The sequence below is a fragment of the Ornithodoros turicata genome, chromosome 9, assembly GCF_037126465.1.
Source record: "Ornithodoros turicata isolate Travis chromosome 9, ASM3712646v1, whole genome shotgun sequence".
Classification (NCBI taxonomy): Eukaryota; Metazoa; Arthropoda; class Arachnida; order Ixodida; family Argasidae; genus Ornithodoros; species Ornithodoros turicata.
This window is the reverse complement of record NC_088209.1, coordinates 10,719,121-10,741,336: the sequence shown is the minus strand read 5'-3', so window position 1 is coordinate 10,741,336 and position 22,216 is coordinate 10,719,121. Positions and strand designations below refer to the sequence as shown.

General features: G+C 44.6%; 1 long non-coding RNA gene across 1 annotated transcript; it reads left to right on the top strand.

Annotated features, from left to right (window-relative positions):
• Positions 1-13,257: 13,257 nt before the first annotated feature.
• LOC135369224 (uncharacterized) lies at positions 13,258-18,458 on the top strand. The gene is made up of 3 exons (XR_010414984.1): positions 13,258-13,315; positions 16,083-16,109; positions 18,443-18,458. It is a non-coding gene; the product is annotated as an uncharacterized LOC135369224 (long non-coding RNA).
• The last annotated feature ends 3,758 nt before the right edge of the window (positions 18,459-22,216 follow it).

Genomic DNA, 22,216 nt, shown 5'->3' with positions numbered 1-22,216 from the left:
ACGCAGCCACCGAAGAAGCAGGGCCGTGTCTCGATTATTCTTATACAACAGAAATATCATGCTTCGGTGGATCCAGGACATATATAGCGGCATCCGTGAAAACCACCAGGTGGACCAGACACTCCTAGTTGCGCATCGAGGATAGACGTGGAATAAACTTCATGACGTCCGATGCAAAGTACTTGTTATGCTCAGCACGAGATCAGCTTATTAAGACCATGTTAATAACGAGGACAGTTGCAATACCTTCCACGAATCGACTCCAATTCCAGCTATCATCTCCCATCTACGAGATGCAATGCTCGTTAGGGTCCAGAGTTCATCGCCCAAAGTTCAACGTGCCTGGCGTCTCATCAGCATGTCTTCGTAACGCCGCCTGCGCCCCTGGCAACAGGGATGGGCAATAGCTATGCTTGTTTCGCATACCTGCTCCGGGAATTCAGCTACATTGCTTATTCAACCACATTGCTGCAGACTATTTCTGTAACAATTCTGCAATGTAGTTAAGCTAGGTTTTGAGCCATAGTGGATCGTCCTTGTGTCGTCAACGAGTAGCAAGCAAGAGTCTCAGTAGCAGCAAAAGAGAGTAACTCCTGAGATCAATGTTTGTTTCAAGCTTTGTTTTTCATTGCATGTTTGTCAAGCATGTCATGCATGTTTGTTTTGTATGTTTGTCAAGCAAGTTTGTTTCATACTTGAAGAGCCTGAGTCTGGTTACAGACACAGGTGTTTCACATCGTGGGGTTACTCTTGATCTGCGCGGTTTCGGCTCAGTTGCACATACAATTCGACGATGGGTATTTAGCAACACGCTCCCGCTTCGGGATTTTTAAAAGATAGAATGTCTTTCAGCGAGTATTGTCTCTCATTCCGCCATCTCGAAGTCCCATTAATTGAAGAGTTGATCAACTAACTTTAGCCTAGTTATTGATCCTGCATAATTACTTTAAACTTACGTGATCCCTTCAAGAGGATGTCGATTTGACCGTATAACTAAACGGAACTCAACTGCAAAAACGACATCTATACTTCTTCCATAGTTTTTTCTTTAAAAACTGTAAAAAAAACACCCTGTGCGCTTCCCATGCACTGATATTGTAAAGTTAATTCCTGGAAGGCTTGGGCTAACACGACCGCTGTCCAAGTGTTTATCAGAAGGCCTCAGGTGAAAGCCGGCGGTGTTAGCCCATGTGTATTGGTCAGCCCTTTGTTGTGCTGTTAAGCGAGATATAAAATACACTGTTAAAACAGAACTTGACCACATAGCACGTTCTTAGCGAACTATCATTCTGTGGCCATATTCGGTGAAAATGGGGAGGAAGCGCCTATCTTGGCCACCTTGTGCACGCCCCAGATAGGCCCCTCCCCCTGTTTTGAACAAATCATGACGCAGAATGATATCGTTCGCTATGGTGGTTGGCTAAGAGCGTGCTATGCGGTGAAGTTCTATTTTAACAGTGTAGGAGCGTGCTATGCGGTGAAAAGTGTCATTTTTAAGAGTGTGCCCCCCAACTGGAGATAATGATGCTAACGGAATAGCATTTTCCTCCAAAACAGTGAAGCCTAAGAACAGTGCCGGATATGGGGGGGGGGGGGGGGAGGCTTACATAGGCCCCGCGATTACTTCTTTTTTTAAACATCAAGTATGCACTTAATCGTGTGAAACAAGCCCCAGCGATGTGCCTTTGCCTCAGGGCCCGCACACCTCTAGCGCCGGCCCTGCCTAAGAAGCACCTGCAGGCCCCGAGATACGAGGCATGCGAGCAGGGGTTCTTGTGAGCAACGAAGCCACTGGGAAGAATGCAGCATGTTGTTCCACGTGCAGTTTCGTGTCTCACCAGGAAATTACGTGATGCCACACTCAAACCATTAGGCTTCTGCATTGAATCGCAAGAACACGTGCACAGACACGCAGGCCGGTCAATGAAGAACCGGTTGTTGCACGCCATCGCTTCATCCGAGATGATTTGAGTGCCTCGACTTTCCTTTCGCTTGCATCGTTTGCTCGTGGGCCACTTATGCATGTGGGTTTCTTATGCATACAGTTGTTTCGTTTATCGTTTGTAGCATAAGTAGCGAACGTGTCCACCATAGAGTGAGCTGCTTCGCTGGAGTTTTTATCACGCTGCTATACGGCATAAATAGAGTGCGCATTTCCAGGAATAGGGTAAAGTACACTCTTAAAAATGAACTTCACCGCAGAGCCCGCTCCTAGCCAACCATCATCTCGAATGATATCGTTATCTGCCCTGATTTGTTGAAATCGGGAGGCGTACGCCTTTTTTGTGACACTTATGCTGTTCATAATTGTCACAAAAAAGGAGTTCGCCTCCTGTTTTCAACAAATCGATGCAGATAACGATATCATTCGAGATAATGGTTGGCTAGGACCGTTCTATGCGGTGAAGTTCATTTTTAAGAGTGTAGGGAATACCCTAGGAAAAGAGGCTTGGCGATAAACCTTATTCATTCTTACCTAAGTAGTAGAAAACAATTTGTCTAATTGAATGAAGGTACATCTTCCGAGCTTCCTATAAAAGTAGGAGTTCCTATAAAAGGCAGTAAACTATATATATATTATTATTCATTTTATATATAAACTACATTATTAACGTAGATGTAGATGCACGCTTTTTTATTTATGCAGACGACACTGCAATATTTGTTTCACAGCCGATGAGACCAGTTTAAACGAACTGTAAAGTGAAATTTGACCCCCCCCCCCCCTGTTTCTGTGTGCGACCTGGTAGTGTTTCCCTGTGTGATGCCGCACACAGAGCCTAAGCACTCAAAGCGCGTTAATTATTACACATCATAAATTAGAAAGCTTAAATCGAACGGTAGGTTGCGTCCCGCAACAGCTAAAAAAGTCATGACATGAGTACTCCCGTCACGTGATACCTAAGTAATACACAATGAACTTATGACCGGTTACTGGTTACCAATAAACACTACTTTTCGAATCACAAGAATTACTGGGACAGTTCTTCAAAGTATCGAAGAAACAGCATCCCAAAATACTGTCAGCGCCCTCTGTTTGCTTCCCTCCCAACGATGTCGCAGGGCGTGTATTGCGTCTGGCGAGGTTTGTGTATGCAAAAAAGCGCATTTCCTGCCGAAATTGAACTGACTTTCACCTGACAGCGATGACAGGTATCTACTGTAATGTTCGGGGATACACCAAGTGTGCTCTTTCGACAGGGGACGTTGTGTACCACGAGATTCCAATGAATAATGCGTGGATAACGCGCGGAAACGAAAGTGGTCGCAAGCGCTTGGTCAAGACATTCGTGATCCACGCCGTATTTGCTCAACCCATTTCTCTGACGAGTCGTACGAAATGGTAGCAGCGGACGGCCGAAAACGTCTCAAACGGACCGCAGTCCCGACACCAGTGTTTCTCCTTGTGACGTCTGACGATGCTAACACCAGTACACTCGAGGTATGTATTTACCTATACACGGGAATAATACGTATATATGTAGATATATAGTTCGTTTCAAATTCGGATTGATTTTTGTGATGCCTACCAAACGGAACAGCCCCCATCCATTGGGGAGCCGGAGCCCTGAACTCTCGCAGGAGAATACATGTGAGACAAACACCCGTACCCCCGTGCTTCCTACAAATCAGGAGTGATAAGGGTAGCATTCAGTGCAACGGTTGGACTTCACACTGCTATGTGGTGAAGTTCGAGGTCAAGACTGTCAGTGTGGGGCTAAAACCATAGATCGACAAGTTACCGACCTTTTCTTTTTCTGTTAATAAATCCCCCCCGTCAGAAAGAACTCGCTTCGAGTTAAGTTAAAGGGAGAAAAATGGAAGTGAGTTAATAACGAAGTTTTTAAGCCTGAAATGTAACGGAAATGTTTAGAAAAAAAGAACGAGTTACTTCGGACACAATACGTATAGCACTACACAGGTGCAGCGCGCGTGAGCAGTTGAGTTAGACGTTGAGTTGCCTTCGACATTCTTAGGTCGTTTTCGTTTATGTCCCACAATTCGAACGCCTGGGCGCATAATGGTTCAGCTCCATTTCAATGGCGGTGGTTCTTACTTTCTGAAAGGAATACTTTCACAGATTGAATATCACTTTTATGGCATAAAATGCAATGAAAGAACCGCGGAGAAAGCAAGAAAATATGTGGACGTGAATGAAAAACGAATTAAAACTAAAGTTGTAACTTAGCTTAATTTACGTTGGCAAAGTTACCTGAAACAGAAACGAGATCCTCCGAAAGTTACCACGGCGCAAAAGCACCGAGTTAAGTAATAAGTTACCAGAAGAAGGAACTTACACTAACGAGTTACTTGCAACGAGTTACCTCGAACTCTGGCTAAAACTGTTGTATCTTGAGAACCCCAAACTATTCTTGCCGTCATATCTCTAGTTGGAAATGAGTCAGTGTTCATCTTATACATACCATTTTATCGCCGTTTAATCCCGAAGCGGGACACAATCGCCTGTCTGTCAAGCCTAGGCGATAGTCTCACAGACTACATGTAGGGCTGCTTTTGAAACGTAGTATATTGCTCTGAATGCCCTACTAAGGCATCCACTATACCGCGTTGTTTCTATTTAAAAGTGCTTCGTCATCAGAAAACATGATTAGGTATCGTCAACCATGCAAGCAAGAACAGAATTCCTTGCGCTTTGACCCTCGGTTTTGTGCAAACATAGATATGCCACCGCATATGCTATAAATGCTCAAGATGATTCTCCGCTGCCCGTCATACAAGTCAACTCCAAGTGGGCTCACGTCGATCTGAAGCTTGATCATGCAGTTCCTCAGTGTTGCTGTTGTGCTGACCATGGTGGTTGCCTTTGTTACGGGACATCACCTTGAGATGTGCAGTGAGTACCCTGCAATTTTGTTGGGAATATAAGCAAAGAACAGAGAAACCTTTGATGCCCTTTGATTCATGCTGTTCAAAAACTGTAAAAAATGCTACAGCTCAAAATGTTGTAAAAAACGCGCTAGAGAGATCCTGTGAGCATAGAATGTTTGCGAGTTGTGTTACGCAAATACATAGACTTCAGAGGGCTGGTTATCCGGAAGCAATTATCACTGACATATTGAGTCGTGTACTAACACGTTTAATAAATGGATCCAAACAAGAAAGGGCTAGGGAGAAGGATAAGTTCGCTGTCATTGAGTATGTGCATAAGGCATCGCATAGGTTAAAGAAATTATCTAAGAAGTTTGGGATAGATCTCATGTTTAGAAAGGGATGGGGTCTTAATTCCCTACTTAATAGTGTAAATAAAGAGCGGAACACCGAGTGTAAAGTTGAACATCAAACAACGTACGTTAAATGTGCTATAGGGGTAGTGTATTGTATTCCATTAAAATGTGAGAAGAAATATGTGGGACAGACAACACGGTGCTTAAACATAAGGCTAAGAGAACATATCAAAAATAGTAAAAGAGTGGAAACGACATTAGGTGGGCACCTCGCACAGTGTAATGGATGTGAACCCGACTTAAATAGCACAAAAGTTTTGTATAAAAACAAGAAACAAGGGGCGTTACTATACTTGGAAGCTTTAACGATAAAGAAATTGGGGAATTCGTGTATAAGTGTACCATCAGTAACCTTGTCTGATAAGATAGAATGTTTTCTTGCGTAGAATGTATTCTCACGTGATGCTGTAGTTAGTGTGGAGAGAAGGTATTAGTTTAAAAGGAGATAGTGACGGAAATAAATTCTTTTGGTTGCAGTCAGTGCTGTGCATCGTCCCTTTGTGTGTGTTCGTCTCGTCCCATTGTTTTACCTTCGCACTGGGGTATTTTATCCATTTTGAAAAGAGTACCCTGCAGTCTTTCAAATCAGTTTAGCGCATTTAATACTCTCTGAGGGGAGAGAGAGAAAAAAAAGGAAAGGGAAGCGAACATGCCACGCACTCTTAGCGCATCATCCACAACAGTGTGATAGTATCTTGAGACTTCCGCGCGTGAGAAACCTTAGAGGCATGCATCAGCGGAAATATGAAGAAAACGCTGATATCAAACGCATTGATGACGCCGGAGAAGTGCTTCCTAAAACGTGCCGTGATGATATTATTTCGCATCACACTTTTTCTAATCGTGTCAATATACTGAAATTTTGGAACGTTGCCGGAGCTACAAGGCTGGCATCAGTATGTCACGTTTAATGTATTATTCAGTCAAATACTAAATTACGGGCGATACGCCCAACTTGGCTTACGCGCAAGAATTGAAATGTCACGCGTGCACTGAAAACATCTCTGATCGTGGAAGGATAGGCAAACCGAGAACTGTGCAGAGCCGAGCAAAGAGATCACAGGAGAGCCAAGAGAAAAGCGGTAGTAGTGGCCGAGTTTGAAGATACATTGGATGCTAGGTTGCAGTTGATGAGGCAATTAAAGATATAGGATCACAAACACCACACAAGCCTGACGATGCCCAGTTTCCATGCTTCAATGGGATGATAGCAGTTGAAGAAAAAGCACCTCGAAATGGAATGTTCCGCATCCCATTCAAACATTCGGTGAGCGTGTAGAGCAAAAGGTGCCGAAGGAAACGGGATATGCTGAAGACCCGACGCTGAACTGACGATACCGCTCGTTATCTTCATACTTGTAAGGTGGCGGTTGACCTCCAAACGTCACGAGAAACGGCAAGAGAAGGGTTCCCCTACGGTTTAGAGAGCCTCGTTTCAGAGAATTGCGTTTTAGAGAACAGGTCACGTTTTAGCGAGTTACGTTTTAGGGAAAAAGAGTCTCGTTTTAGCGAATACCGTTTTAGAGACTCCGGGGCACGTTTTAGGGAATGCCGTTTTAGAGAAAACAGATTTCGGTTTTGGTATGCTAGCTCCGAAGAACATAAAAGATGAAAAGAGGAGGGAAGCACAGCAGAGATGAATATAGTTCTGGCTACTTGTTCGAGCGAAGACGAATTATTTTGCAACCGTCACTCCAGCAAGCATACATTTCTTACATAGTTTTATTACACATAAGACATCGTAATAACTAACTCCCTGTGCTCCCTAAGCGTATCAAGACAGGGTAGGTAGTTTGTACAGGTTGAGCTTATGTTGTGTGCTTGTGTTTGTCTTGCTTGCTCTCCCCATCATGGTATCCTCCCCGTGAGAATACAGGGTGAGTTATCTATTTTTGGAAACGCATCGCACCACAGCGCGTTCAGTTAAGAAAGAAAGAAAATCAATAATAATAATAATAATCAAATAACAACACACGCTGTATATTGCTCACAGTGTAGAAAAACTAGCAAATAATATTTCATAAATTTAATTAATTTGAAAATTATTATTACTTAAAAATTAGTTAGGATACATAAACCTCACCAACTAGCCAGACCTAAACACCATACATAAACACCGGCTTCTAAACTGAGCATACAAGAAAAGGGGAAAAAAATGCGTTGATGATTAGTGGGAAGCGAAACCTAAACCAAAATTGTGGTGGATTTCGCTAAAGCGTTATTCTCTAAAACGGTTTTCGCTGAAACGTAACCTACCGCCATCTTCTCTAAAACGCTATTATCTAAAACGGGGCTCTCTAAAACGGGATCTCTAAAACGAGGCTCTCTAAAATGAACGGCACCCCAAGAGAAGACCGTTTCGTTCTACAAAAAAACGCGATTCAAGGAACGGGCGCTGCCACTAGTGCTGCCACCCCGTGGTAGTCACATGAACTACTGCACTGCCGTGCCGTTGCGACTGCCGTTTGCCGAGTTAATTCATTTGCGCGTCTATGTTTTCGTTCATTTCGTGCCCGATAATTTTCTCCCGCTAGGGAACCGGTGTCGAAAAGATATCGCATCGGCCAGCACTCCTCACGTGAACAAGTGTGCATATCGCACGCGGAAGCGGGCAATCTTCTTTTTCCTTGATCTTTCGAACGTTGATACGCTAGTCAGATATTTACCGGATGGCTAGTTATATGGAATGTTACGCTATCGTCAGTCATGCTCATTAAAGACGGCGGCCACCAGTATTCATCCCAATGGGAAGAGCGATTTTGGCATTCCATCTGTGTTGTGTCGTCGCTGGGAACGAGGCCATATGCAGCGCACGGAGACTGGCGGTTTGACAGTAACGTGACAAGGTTTATAGACCGGTGTTTCAAATAAACGTCACGACTGACCATGGCGCTGGAGCTGGTGATCAATCACAAAGAAGCGAAACGCTTATCGTGTGGTAAATAAGAATAACGAAGAGATGAGCATCAAGTCCTGGATAGTGTCCCTACTTAAGATAGGGACACTATCCAGGATTTAATCCAGGACTCGTAATTACGAGTATCTACGTACGCTATTAACAACGAGCTTCACTTCATAGCACGCTGAGGACCAGCCACTGTACAGAGTGGTACCTTTATCACCCTTGATTTGTGAAAGCGCTGGGCGTAACTGACATCATCGCATAAGTTTCACAAAAGAGTGCAAGCCTCCGCTTTTCTCCAAGTTGGGAGAGAGAACGATGTCATTCGATAGCGATGTCGTTTGGCTCTCTGCGTGTCATATATGGTTGAGTTCTATTCTAAGAATGTATGATACTAATTAGCTTACAAATCGAAAATAGCTGACGTTCTTTTCCACTCATGAATATTCTATATGCTTGAAAACTTAAAGATTGCATCAATTTCAGTCGATTCCGAAACTTCAGTACCACGATATCCCTCAGTGATTTCTGACAATGACAAAGCCCTAAGTGAATAGGTAGAATATATACTGAGGAATCAGAAGGGCAGACGACGCATTGCGGAAGTCCCTCTCCACAAAAGCCCCGAAAATGGGACTCGTAATTGCAATTGGAATGCACCAAATTGCACCAATGAGAGCACAGCGGATCGGAGGCCGCCGGTTATGTTGGCATCGTCGGAATCTGATGGTGACGCCGCTTCGATTGCACGTGATCGAGGAGTACAGCAGTAATGATCTGTGCTGATGATGACCCTTATTCCATAGACCCTCTGCCACACCATCCTGTGGCAGATGAAGATGTAGTCAGTGCGAATGAACCGTCCGATGATACTTTCGTATAACGCTTCACATCTGATGGCTCATGTTTTTTACAGTTTTTACCGTTGACCACTGGAAGGTGAAAGATGCACTCTGCGCGCTAGTGGGACCTAACGAACACCTATGCTGTAGTTCATTGAGCTAGGTGTCCGCTCCGTATTTGACGTGTGTCTGCGGACGTGTCTCTGTGCGCTCCTTCTTGTTTACGCACCCACCGTTTGTTGCGATGACCGCAGCATGCATCTTCGTGAGCCACTGGACAATAGGCAAGTGACGATAAACGTCCCATACGCACGTTTGTCGGTGGTGCTGTACGAACACGCCAGCTTCATTCGAACCACAACGCGCTGTACTGAAAAGTTTTTGTAATATATGAGTTACGTGGGGGGGGGGGCTCTCTTAGTCGAGCAAATCGATACTTTATTTTCTGTATTCCTGTTTCACACAGGCGTACCTCTAACAAAGGTTCACCTGCATGTCGGTGGTTACCATGCGCCTTAGGAACAATTTGAACACAGTCGAGCTTTAGCCGCTGTCTTTTTGCAGCTAGCCCCATACGGATTTGCAATAAGTCTGCTTCTCAAAATTCCACACACGCTTTGTCAATAAAATACAAGGTGCAAAGGTGCACAACGCGCAATCTTGCCTCGACAGGAAACCTGACGGCGATTGGCGCTTCCCGTTTTCGCTGCCGTCCCTGTCCTTGCGTCCTTGGTTTCGTGAAGTCATTCGTCGCCATTTCACTATTGAGCGGAACTCACAGCAATTTCGAGGATATAGTGTGGCGGGGGGATATGTTTATTAAGAAAAAAGAAAGGAAATGTCAGCCAGACGAAGGTCGGCTTGCTATATCAAAAAAAAAGGGAAGGAGAAAAGGGGGAAGGAAAGAAAAGGAGATAGGTTCAGTGACACTCGAAGCCACGCACGAAGCAAGCGATATCTCGGGGAGAAAATGAGGGAGCACTTGCCACCCTTGCATTGGTTGAATTATCTCCTGCGTCACGATGATGTCATCGTTCCTGATCCCAGAGGTTGTATGATCGAAAAAAAAACACAAAAACAAAACTCCTTTTTTTGATACTCGAACATTTCCCAGCTGAAAAAAAATATGGCGGAATGGTGCCATGTCCTGTTTCAATGCCTGACAGTTTCCGCCATGCCTGTTTCCGACTCATGTCCCCGGATGCGATAGTCCCTTTAAAATAGCAAAAAGAAAGGAATAACAAAAGGTTCTGGGACGAATACAAGAATACTACGGACGACACGACTTAAGGCACTGGACTTCGATCGTGTCGTTGTTATTTCATACCTTGGCTATTATACCTAATGCCCTAGTCACGCGGCAAACATAGTGCAATAAACAGAACGGCAGTAACCTCACCTATACAACCTCCTAGTAACCTCCTTACAATAATGTGTAACAGAAAAGGCGTACGCCTCCTGTTTTCAACAAATCAGGGCAGATAACGATGTCATTCGAGATGATGGTTGGTTAGAAGGTGACGTTCCTGCCACTCCGTCTAATGCATTACGTTTGCCGAATAACTAGGGTATTAGTTTTCCTTATTCCAAACAGGAGCACTGAATGGCGTTGAAAATCGTTATCGTGGCCATGAGTTTGAGCAAGTCACATAGGATAGAAAAGCAAAAATGCGAAATGAAAACGCAGTCGTTCAAGGCTAGTGCTTTGTGTCGCGTCGTCTAGTCATTTGAAGTATCCCCTTGTGCCGACAAAAAAGAAAGAAGAAGAAGAAGAAGAAAAAGGAGAACGAGTAAATTTAGGGGACAAAAACTTTCCAAGAGCAGCAAAATAGGAGTAAATAGAGGAGCGGAGGAGCGATTACTCCCTTCGTCTCCTTATCGTGAGATTTACTTCCCAACATTGTAAATTACGTAATCCCGAAATTTCGCACGGATGGAACACTTGTGTGCGTTTATAGTTCCGAAAGAGACTAATTGGTGTTGCAATGCCTTTATGGTCCCCATAAGGACTAAAATTGTTTCGTTTTTCCTTAGACTTCCACAGCTCCGTTGCCAGGTGGTATTCGTCGATAACCAAGCTATACACATTGAACGGGAGTCTTAATTCTACTTCTGACTTTTTTCAACGCATTCGAGACAGCAGTATACCTAGTTTCTGAGAAAGTAATAGAAGTGGAACGAGATCAGCAGACATGTGTGTCGGAAGTCTTAGTAACAAAAGATGAAAAAGAAAATGAAGAAGAGAAAGAAAGTAAAGGAAAAGCTCTCATTAATTTAATCGATTGTCTTCCTTCACAGGAAAGTCCACTCCGCAGCTCATGTCACAGCTGCGATGTCAAGCGAGCTTGGCCAGCAACAATGTAAGAATTTCAGACACCCATCGAACACTGCTTCTCTTTCTTTTTTATTCTTAGAAATCCGCTTTTAATACTTTTCTATACAGCGTTAATCGCAATATTTGGATTTCTCGGATTAACCTTTCACCACGAATTGTCTTCGGCAGGGACCTGTCTTATCCGAAAACTAGCTTCATTTAAAGATAAACTATCTGAGAGTTGTTCATTGCAAGCGGGCATAGAGCCGCAAACTAGAAACGGCACTTCACAGCACAACATGTTGTAACTAACCGTCATTCAGAAATGATTTTGATTATCAGTTTCCTTCCGCCTTGCACGAAATCGGTAGAGCGCGCGCTTTTTTGTTTAAATTTGAATAGATGCTACCTGACGAGAAAAAAAAAAAAAAAAGTGATCACGTAGTGTGTCCTGAACTATATCATGTGCGAAGAGAACGATAGTGTCGTCACCGGCATCGATACGTTGACATCGACGCAACTATTATTAGATCCGCATTCTATGCGCTCGTTTAACGTTCTCTCTTGATTGCCTTGTTTTATGTAGAGTCACTAAATAAGCTTCACTTCAGAGTATCGACACTGAGGTCCAAGGGAGAGCAGGAGCGCCATCTTGTTTCCGCACCACACGGGTACCATCCCCAGTTGAGGATCAAAGACGACTAACATAATGCTCCCTGTGGGTTAGAGAAGCGTGTATGATTGTTGCGCGATAATCCATGTATTATCTACCAGGGCGTCCCGAAGATGTCAAGGTGGGCTCAAGAACGTCAACTGTTGCTTGTAAACGAAAGGAACATTTCACCCGCGTACGATAGATGTCATCGTGCGCTAAAGTGCGCGTCCGCCTGGGAAGCGTGGCGCGGAAACAAGATGGCGCATGCTTGCTCTTGGAACACCAGTGTCGGTACTCTGAAGCATAGCTTATTTAGTGACTCTAGATTTATGCTCGTAAAAGCCTGATCCACTGTGCTCATTTACAGTCCGCGAAAAGCTTGTCGACATAAAACATGCGATAGGTGGGACTGAGTGCATGAAGTTCTGTTTTTGGAGTGCATTCTTTATCTTGTTTGTGGTGCGATTCGTTCTTCGTGGCAAATTCTTTAATCTGCGTACACACGAAGTTACTGTATAGGTGGCGTACCTTACTGCACGCAGTCTTAGAATGAACTTGACCGCATAGCACGCTCCTAGCCAACTATTATCTCGAATGATAGCGTTATCTGCCCTAATTTGTTGAAAACGGGAGGCGTACGCCTTTTTTGTGACAATTATGAACAGCATAAGTGTGCCAAAAAAGGCGTACGCCTCCCCTTTTCAACAAGTCAAGGCAAATAATGGCAAACAAATAAGGGCAAATACTAAATCATTCAGATGATTGTTGGCTAGGAGTGTGCTATGCGGTGAAGTTCGTTTTTAAGAGTGTAGGTGGTGTGCTAGGTTACTGTATAGGTGGCGATTACGGTGGGCTGGGCATTCTGTGCAAGTGAATGCGTAACTGTATACTACATATCTACGCAAAATTATCGATTTCTCTTTCATTAGGTATTTTCGAGAGCACGTTACGTTGCCAATTTGGAGGCAGTCCTCGATTAAAGTGCGACTGTTTAAAAAGCAGTCCTGCACGTACTTTAAAATATTCGTCGCCAGAATTAGATTCAAGTAAACCAAGTAAACATAAAGCTAACTACAGCGAAACTTTGAACGTCAACGAATAACCCACAAAATGAGAAAGACAGTTCATCTCGGCAGCTTTCATTATTGATTTCAGGGAATAAATACATTACAAGATATTGGGTGCATTACGCATTTGGAGTTCTCCGCTGTCTTGTTACCACTGATGTGCCAGCAATGATGCTGTTGCATTTATTTCGTTTTGCAGTTTCAATCGCGGTTGGACAGTGTGACGGCAGAGCTGAACTGTCCTTCGGCTTTCTGCACGTTCCGGAAACTTTGCGATGAACCAGACTTTGTAAGTTCCAACATTTTTGTCATCTTTGTTGACCTAGGCACACACCTCAGATAATGTCTAAAGGTGGCAAGAACTCCTCTCTGCATGTATTTCGTTACACGTTACAGGTTTAATAGATATCATATTATTATTATTCGCTTCGAAATTCTATTTATAATTAGGGAGCCACTTTTTCAGGTTAAATGCCTTTCTCAGATTCGGGGGGTAAAAATCGGGCGATAATTGTGCCTTGGGGTGTAATCGGGTGTTTTTGTTTCTCCTCTTGACTATGAGGTCCTTTCCTAAGCGCTTTTCTTTTTTTCTTTTTTTGCGGGATCGTGACCTTCCAGCGGTAATCCCCGAAGGCATAGACAGTGTTGACACACATGGGTGTACTGCTGACCTCTTAAAAATGAACTTCATCACATAGCACGCTCCTAGCCAACCATCACCCCGAATGACAACATTCTCGCCCTAGATTTGTTGAAAACGGGAGGAGGAGCCCATTTTGTGCCCATTATGCACGGCACAAAATAGGCTCCTCCTCTGGTTTTCAACAAATCAGGGGCGAGAACGTTGTCATTCGGGATGGTGGTTGGCTAGGAGCGTGCTATGTGGTGAAGTTCATTTTTAAGAGTGTGGGAACGTAAGTGACCGATTCTTACATGTGTTACACGTGGCGACCTTTGTTCGTCTTCTGTGGAAACGTCACCTGAGGATTTCATAGTGACTGGAATTCGTGGATAAATCGGGTTGATTCCGAAAAAGTCACTCCCTATTTATAATTGATTGTTCAATTCTTCTCCTTCATAACAAAACAAAAACGCGCTGCAGTACACTCTTAAAAATGAACTTCACCTCATAGCACGCTCCTAGCCAACTACAATCTCGAATCATATCGTTATCTGCCCTGATTTGTTGAAAACGGGATGCGTACGCCTTTTTTTGTGACACTTATGCTGTTCATAATTGTCACAACAAAGGCGTACGCCTCCCGTTTTCAACAAATCAGGGCAGATAACGATATCATTCGAGATTACGGTTGGCTAGGAACGTGCTATGCGGTGAAGTTCATTTCTAAGAGTGTAGACGCATCGCCGTCCAGATACCTCTATCCATCGTTACGTCATCCGAAGAATTGCAGCACCCAATCAGACGCCAACGCGGAGGTAGACATAATGTTCTGCTTTACTCTCCAAGATGAATTTCCACTACATGGCACGCTCCTACACACTTAAAAATGAACTTCACCGCACAGCACGCTCTTAGCCAACCATCATCTCGAATGATATCGTTATCTGCCCTGATTTGTTGAAAACGGGAGGCGCACGCCTTTTCTGTGACAATTATGACCAGCATAAGTGTCACAAAAAGGCGTACGCCTCCCGTTTCCATCAAATCAGGGCAGATAACGATATCATTCGAGATGATGGTTGGCTAAGAGCGTGCTGTGCGGTGAAGTTCATTTTTAAGAGTGTAGCCAAATATTGTCCCGAATGACAACGTTCTCGTCTCTGATTTGTTGAAAACGGGAGGTGTAACCCATTCTGTAACGATAAAAGATGTCTGAAGATATGTGCTGAAGATACGCACCTATCAGTTTCACCTATACAAAAGGTGTCACAGACAACTCGTTGAAATCGCCGGTTGGAGCCGACACAGTCGGCGGGCTCGCTTGGTACAGTTCATCGCTCCTTTAATTCATACGGCGGAGATAAGATCTTGGGTCTATCGGAACTATCACTGTGTCGCTAACGGCACACAGTTCCACCCCTCCGAAACAGTGAACTCACCCGCTTCCGGCTGCCGCTAGGGTGTCGCCCCGAAGAAAGAGTACGCAGCTCGCGTGTTTCGTAAACTTTTGTCCCAACCTGTAAAGGAACCTGCCCAACCTTTTGTCCCAACTACTTTTAGTAGTCCCAACTACTACTCAAAACTTTTGTCCCAACCTGCAACACGAAGTACGACGTTTGCCTGACATCGTAAAAACACCGCAGGGCTGAGCACTGCCAACACCACCTAGATACAGAAAGCCTGCGCGCTCGTCGACTTGACGTAACAATTACGAGTGAGCCAATCAGGATCGTGTTTTCAACGGCCGTAGCCAATCACGAACGTGCTTTCAGCTGTCGTTGTGCCTGCTGCGCGACTTTTTTGTTAACAGTGTAAGGGCGTCACGTTTTCGCCGGTTAAGTCAAATGAGTGACACGGCGCCGCGCCACGCCGTGTGGTCGTTGACGCGGCGAGCACAAAACTTCCGGTTTTGTGCTCGCTGTTTTGTAAACAGCGAAAGGGCGAATAAAATGATCGGATTTCGTGTTCCCGCCAATATCGTTATAAACGGGCTCAAATAAGACGTTTGTAGAAAGGTACGTGAGTGACCGAGTTTGTATTCCAAACAGAGTGTAATGCGGTGAAGTTCTGTTTTTAGAGTATATGCCTCCAGTTTTCAAAAATCCGCGGAGAACGATGTATCATTCGGAATGTGGTTCGTCAGCTGCGTGTTAGGCGGTGAAGTTCTGTTTTCTTACTTGTTTTGTTTGTTCTGCCTTTGAGAATATACACTATTGTGTGAACGTGATTCGGTGAGTGCGGCTACGACATTATTTCATCCGGGCATAATCGTTTGGACCCTTTCGTGTCCACTAACACGTGAGCTTGGCGTTCAACCTTTGCGCGTAAGAGTGAACGTTTTACTACATAAATGTTAATTTGCGTATTTTGCAAGTAAATATTATTAAGAAGGTGTTTTATGAGGCATATATACTATATCACTTGTCTTTTTCAGGTGATCGCCCTGTTGAGACACTTCTCTGTAAGTATACATGCGCTCTAAAAACAAAACACATGAGCGTCACACCGTATAATTCAGCCATTAGGGAGTTTTAGAATAGCGTTTGGACCCAAAAACGAAAACAAAAAGTTATTTTTGGGCTATTAAGAACGGAACGGAAACCTAAACAAAATATCAGACTTCGGAGGGAAACTTAAAATATGTTTTCGGTTCAAATGGAAAGTTGAGCTATTTGGATCTCAAGTGCAACAACAACATCAACAACACTAGATGATGACGGTGGGATGGGGTGTTTCAAAGCGGTGGTGCCGTGCCCTACCCCCATTGCACGTGAAACATTATATGAATCAGGTTGATGAAGGAAGGATGAAAATAACAAAAAAAAAAGCGTCTGGAGCAATCCAGTGGCCGACAAGAAGTCCATGAACAGATGAAGAACCCGACGATGGAGCATACGGGGTCTTCATCGGGGCCAATGAGTGCAGCTCAGTTGAGCGGCCTCTTGCTGATACGGTCAAGCTCTTCATACAGTATCCGCTTTTGTGAGAAGTAAAGTGCACATTCCATAACGTGGGTGGGAATGGGTTCGGTGTTCGCCACGACACCGCAGGTGGAACAGCCTATGTCACAGCATCTGATCATGCACTTGAACTGCGGGGTGAAAGCCAGACTGAGGCGGAGTCTACGCAGGAGGGAGGCAAAATGGCGCAATAAACGGGGCAGGGAGAGAAAATGACAAATTTGGGTCTACCGAATACACGAGAGATTGAGCCGTGATGTCCCGGCGCCATTGCTACAGAGCCAAGGATGCACAGTACATGGCCCTCATCGGTGTTTGCGTAGGAAACTCCAGAAACCTCACATACGACAATGTGCCAGAGCGCAAGAGGGACTTCTTGTTTTTCTCTATAGCTTAGGGTTCCCGGATTTCGGCGCTTAATTTTTAACAGATTCGGTGGGAGAAAATGATGGCCGTTACGCTCATCAGGTATCGATGTCTTTCCGTGGTAATATTTCGAACCGTGAAGACACCCGGTGGAAACCGACGAGGAACGTGACGGGGGTTGTCCATGCATACCGTGTTTTGTGTGTGTCCTGAAAGCGATCTCAATCGAGTAGTGCAGAGGACACGTCAGGCTCTCACTGACTTCATAGTCACACTGCCGAACGACCCCTGGTGTCTGCCTGTGCCACCCACCTTCGAGCGTCTTCCGGACCTCCAAGAACCGAAGAGATCAGGTACCCCCTCAAGTCCTCAGAGCCCATTTTTATGCTTTGGTAGACGCAAGTTTTCTACCGCTGCCGTAGCGTATACCGACGACGCATCTCGAAGTGGCACGTCCGCCCTGGCAATCGTCATCCAATTCGAAGGCGCAGACGAGGAAGGACGTCGCCATTCGCATCAAACATCATCCACAGCTGTGGAACTCTATGCCATACTTTTCGTTCTGCAACACATAGTCGGTTTTACCCAACTGGAATTGGTCGTGTTCACTGACTCCACATCTGCGCTGCAAGCAATCGAAAATTCTGGCATACGAGCCTCATCCACACCGTTGGTGATGGATATGTTAATGGCTTACAACCTTGTCTACGAAGCAGGGCACAAGCTGGTTCTCTATTGCGGTATCGAAGGGAATGAACAGGTCGACAGCGTTGCAATCAGCTCTCTCGTCCAGGAGACGGACGCGTATTGCGCTGCTGCGAGGAGATCGTCGTTCTGTACTTCGACACCACGTGACTTCCACGGCTTCCCGCCAATTGACCGCTGATATTCTCTCCCCAGCCATGCTGAACAGAGTTGATCCAGCGCTCGTTTTCCGCTTGCCCCGACATACCTCTTGTCAAGATGCCACATTTGTTCATCGAATGCGCCTCGATGTGGTTTTTACAGCGCAATGGCGTTACCGCTTGAGACAACTTGACTCTTCCCAATGCTGTCACTGCGGTGCTGTAGAAGACCTAGAGCACATTCTTCTGCATCTCCCACACTACCAACCATCACGAACGAGCTGGGCTCTCGTCCAGTCCCTCTCACAAAATTGCTTGGTCCCTGGCCACATCCAGCCCACCAACGCTCTTCCTTCAAAGCTCTCTTCACCTTTCTGGACACGATAGGGGTTCGATCCATATTGTGAAGGGGCTCATTATTTCATTCCCCGCATCACCATCAGCAATGGGGTAGAGTATCGCCCCTGGTGATGAAACTCCCCATCCATCATGTCGAAATAAAGTTGTTGTTGTTGTTGAGACAGGTCGGGACAGCGCGCGCAGAACGACACATTTTCTTAAAACAAAACGCTATACGATAATGTACTGTTGCTCCCGCTTCATATAATTTTCTTTGATTGAAGGAAAAGGACATCGAGGAACTTCACAAGTTGGCTGACGCCTGCGACACTGACCATCGGGGCCATCAACATTGATTGCGAGGCAAGTCTTGTACTGATTAATCAATTTTCGAGACATATTGGCAGACTCTCCAGGGGCTATAGCTCTGATTGCATGATGGTACCGCGTCCTATTATGTCATGTTGTTGGAGTTTGTGTTTATGGAATGTACTCAAATGTACCTGTTTCTAGCTTTTTTGTGCCTAAGTACTGTGAAAAAAAAACAAATTTGCCACAGAAGCCACATTGCGCTTAAAATGGAGCGTTCACCGGTGACATTCCCGTCTTAATGGATGTATTTAATTGCTAGTTATCGCCTTTGGAATTGAGGTTTGAATAATCGCACTAGTGCAAATTTAAGGCAGTGAACGTGCAGTTCAGTGTTACGGCATTTGCACCACAATGATTTGAAATCTGATTTGAAATTTTATCGCTAACGCTGAAATATGGGCTGGTGTGTGGGGCATGCCACTGGTGAACATTCCATTTTCAATGCACTGTGGCTCCTTTTGAGCTGGATTTATTGCGTGTTAGTGATATACAATGTGTCTACGCTAACGTACACCGGGGTAGGAAAAATAAACTACCAAAAACAACAAAACAAAAACAAAAAGCAATGCGGATGAGAACTGCAGAATAATACACTGAATCGCGCGTTCCAATCGTCAAAATTTTTTAATGGTGACCCATTAATTAATGAAGCGCAGTTAATTAGTGAAGTTTTCAATTGTTCGCCCTGGAGTGCAGATATGAATTCGAAAGTATAGAGCGTGCCGAGAAATGCCAAACGCGAATGTTTCCTACAGCGTACGCTTCGCGTTGAGTTTTATTATTTTTGTTTCTTGGCCCTGCCAAACCCGAAAGTGTACCACGTGACACTAGGCGCGCGCCTCAATTTCAGGGCTCGTTTGCATACTTGAGTTACTTTATTGTGGCTTTTCGCCTGGTGACCTTGCATCATGCTTTGTATGCTATGCCAAATAGTCGAGTTCAAGATTCCAAGCCCTAACCCAAGTTTATGCTCATGGTCTGGGCCGGTTGCTATTTTGTAAGCAACATTGAGATCGTCTCTGAGAACGTTCTCGCGTAGCGTCACCAGATATGGCTGCTCTGCTTAGTTTATTTATTTATTTATTCAAAGTACCCTACTTCTCCACTTACTGTGGAATTGCGTAAGTGAGAGGGAAATACAGCTGATAACAAAAATGTCAATCACTATATCTAGCTAACAGAAACTCAGTGCTTTCTAAGTATCAGGAAGATTCAGACATAAATAAGCAAAGCTTCATGGAGAACCTGTTTCTACTGTTGGTGGCAACTAGGTCCCGTGGAAGGCCATTCCATTCTGATATGGTTCGCACGAAAAATGAATCCGTAAAGACCGACGACCGGTGGTGATACGGCTCGACCTTGCATGTGTGATCCAGCCGTTCCGAGATAAAATGGGGACTTCGCAAATAATCGTATCGGCTAACACCCGTGTATCCATAGTATATGTTGAAAAACAGTTTCAAACGAGACGTCTTGCGGCGATTTTCCAGTGATGTCCAGCCCAAGGCTGCTTTTAAATCTGCTGATCTGACATACTGAGAGTAACTGTTCGTAACAAACCTTGCAGCTTGATTTTGTACCCTTTCTATTTTCTTCCGAAGACCAATACCAGATGGGTCCCATACTGCGCTAGAATATTCCAAGATCGGGCGAACATACGACTCGTAAACTATTATCTTGATCTCTTTAGGAGCTGATCTAAAATTTCGTCGCAGGAATCCATGTGTTTTAGTAGCTTTACTAACAGTCCGTGCGATATGTTTATCCCACTTTAAATTCCTGCTCAGCGTGATGCCCAAATACTTGTAGTCTTCTACAGTTTGAAGGACTGTGTTGCTTAGATTATATGTTAAAGTGTGTATATTCGAAGAAAACGCGATAGATTGACATTTAGAGATGTTTAATGTCATGCCCCATTCTCTGCACCAGGTCTCGATTTTGACCAGGTCTCTCTGTAGGATATTAATGTCATCTGCTGAGTGGATTGCCCGATATACTACACAATCGTCAGCAAATAACCCGATGCAAGAATCCACGACTTTGCGAAGGTCATTTATGTATACTAGGAACATTAGTGGGCCCAATACTGATCCCCGTGGGAACCAGATGTTACATCTACTAATTTTGAAACTCCACCATTTATCACCACAGATTGCTTCCTATCTTTAAAATAGTCATTGAACCAGTTCAATACCACAGGGTCCAATTTCAAGAACTGTAACTTGTGAAGCATTAAGTTATGATTGACAGTGTCAAATGCCTTTCTGAAGTTGAGGAAAATGCAGTCAGTTCGGATCTGATTATCGAAATTACGTGCAAGGTCATGATAAAAGCAGACAAGCTGAGTTGTACATTACAAGTAGTAGATACAGACGGTATAGCTTCTAGGTTTCTCACTCCCTTGTGTTTCGCTGCTGTTGTTGTCAAATTGGAATATTTGATATGATGACATCCCTTCGCTTTTCAACCAACACGTGCCAGTTGTGACCTTCTCTCTGTCTTATAGCGAATTCAGCTGGTTGTCTGAATGCTGGCCAGTGCAGTGCGCCGGTGTCGGACCTCTGCAGAAAAACCGCACGAGTGCTGTTTACACCGATCCACCCAGCACATCATGCCAGTGTTGATAAAAAAACTCACGCAACGAATGCGATTCGTGTACAAGTTGGTGTCGCGGCCACCTTAAGCAACGCCAACGCCAACCCGCACGCATTCACAGCCCACATTCATACCGTCCGAGTCCATCATCGCCCAAGCAGCGAGAAACAGTGTCCACGACGTACAGTTCTCCACCTTCGGACGCTTCGCTATTAGCAAAAAAAAAAAAAAAAAAACAATATCTGTCGAACGCCTCAGCATAAAGCGAGCTGCAACTGCTAGTGCTGAAACTGTCTGAACTCGACGAATTTGAATCATCCAAAGCATCCAACATCTCCAGCTGGTCTACCAAGAGCAGGTAGCGGAGAGGTCCGAGATCAACCCGTGTATGGAATGGTGTTTCTGGTTAGCGTCGTACGTGTTTCGTGGAGTCAGGAGCGTAACACCGTTTGTGCGAAACAGCACCCGTACGTATACATATACGTATTCAATGACATTCTATTTGAAGCGGTTGAATTGAATTCTTCGGGGACCTCAAGCGGTGAGGGTTTAGAACGCGTAGCGAACTGCAGCAAAGTTCTTTATCCAATCGAATCAAATCTAACTGGCGTAGCGACAGCAAACTGCGTCCGTAAGACGAAAGGGTGCATATGCACCAGTGATAAAGTCTTTGACACCAGGTTTGATGTCAGATATTACTCCACATCTCGTCGCATGCGGGCTCAGAAATGTTTCATGACATGTGCAGGCGTAGTTCATGTATCCGCGAGTTGCGTGGGCGCAATGACATCCTTTATTTGTGTTGTTTTTTTTTTCAGCGTAGAAAGGAATTGTCTTTGAGAGTTCCCGACGCAGTCTTAGTAACTGCTAGTTTAAACAGTAACTACGTACACTGAGTACAACACAACTTACAACATACAAGTACAACTGAGTTACAGATACGGTTATTGTGGACAAATAGCAACTAGTTAGTCAAGTTAAAATTCAAGTAACCTATTTACCTCACAGTTGTCATGTTGGCGCGCTCAAAATTTCACGCGGTTGCACTTGAAAACCGTGTTGTGGCGAATTTGGCTGGTTATTTCACGGCA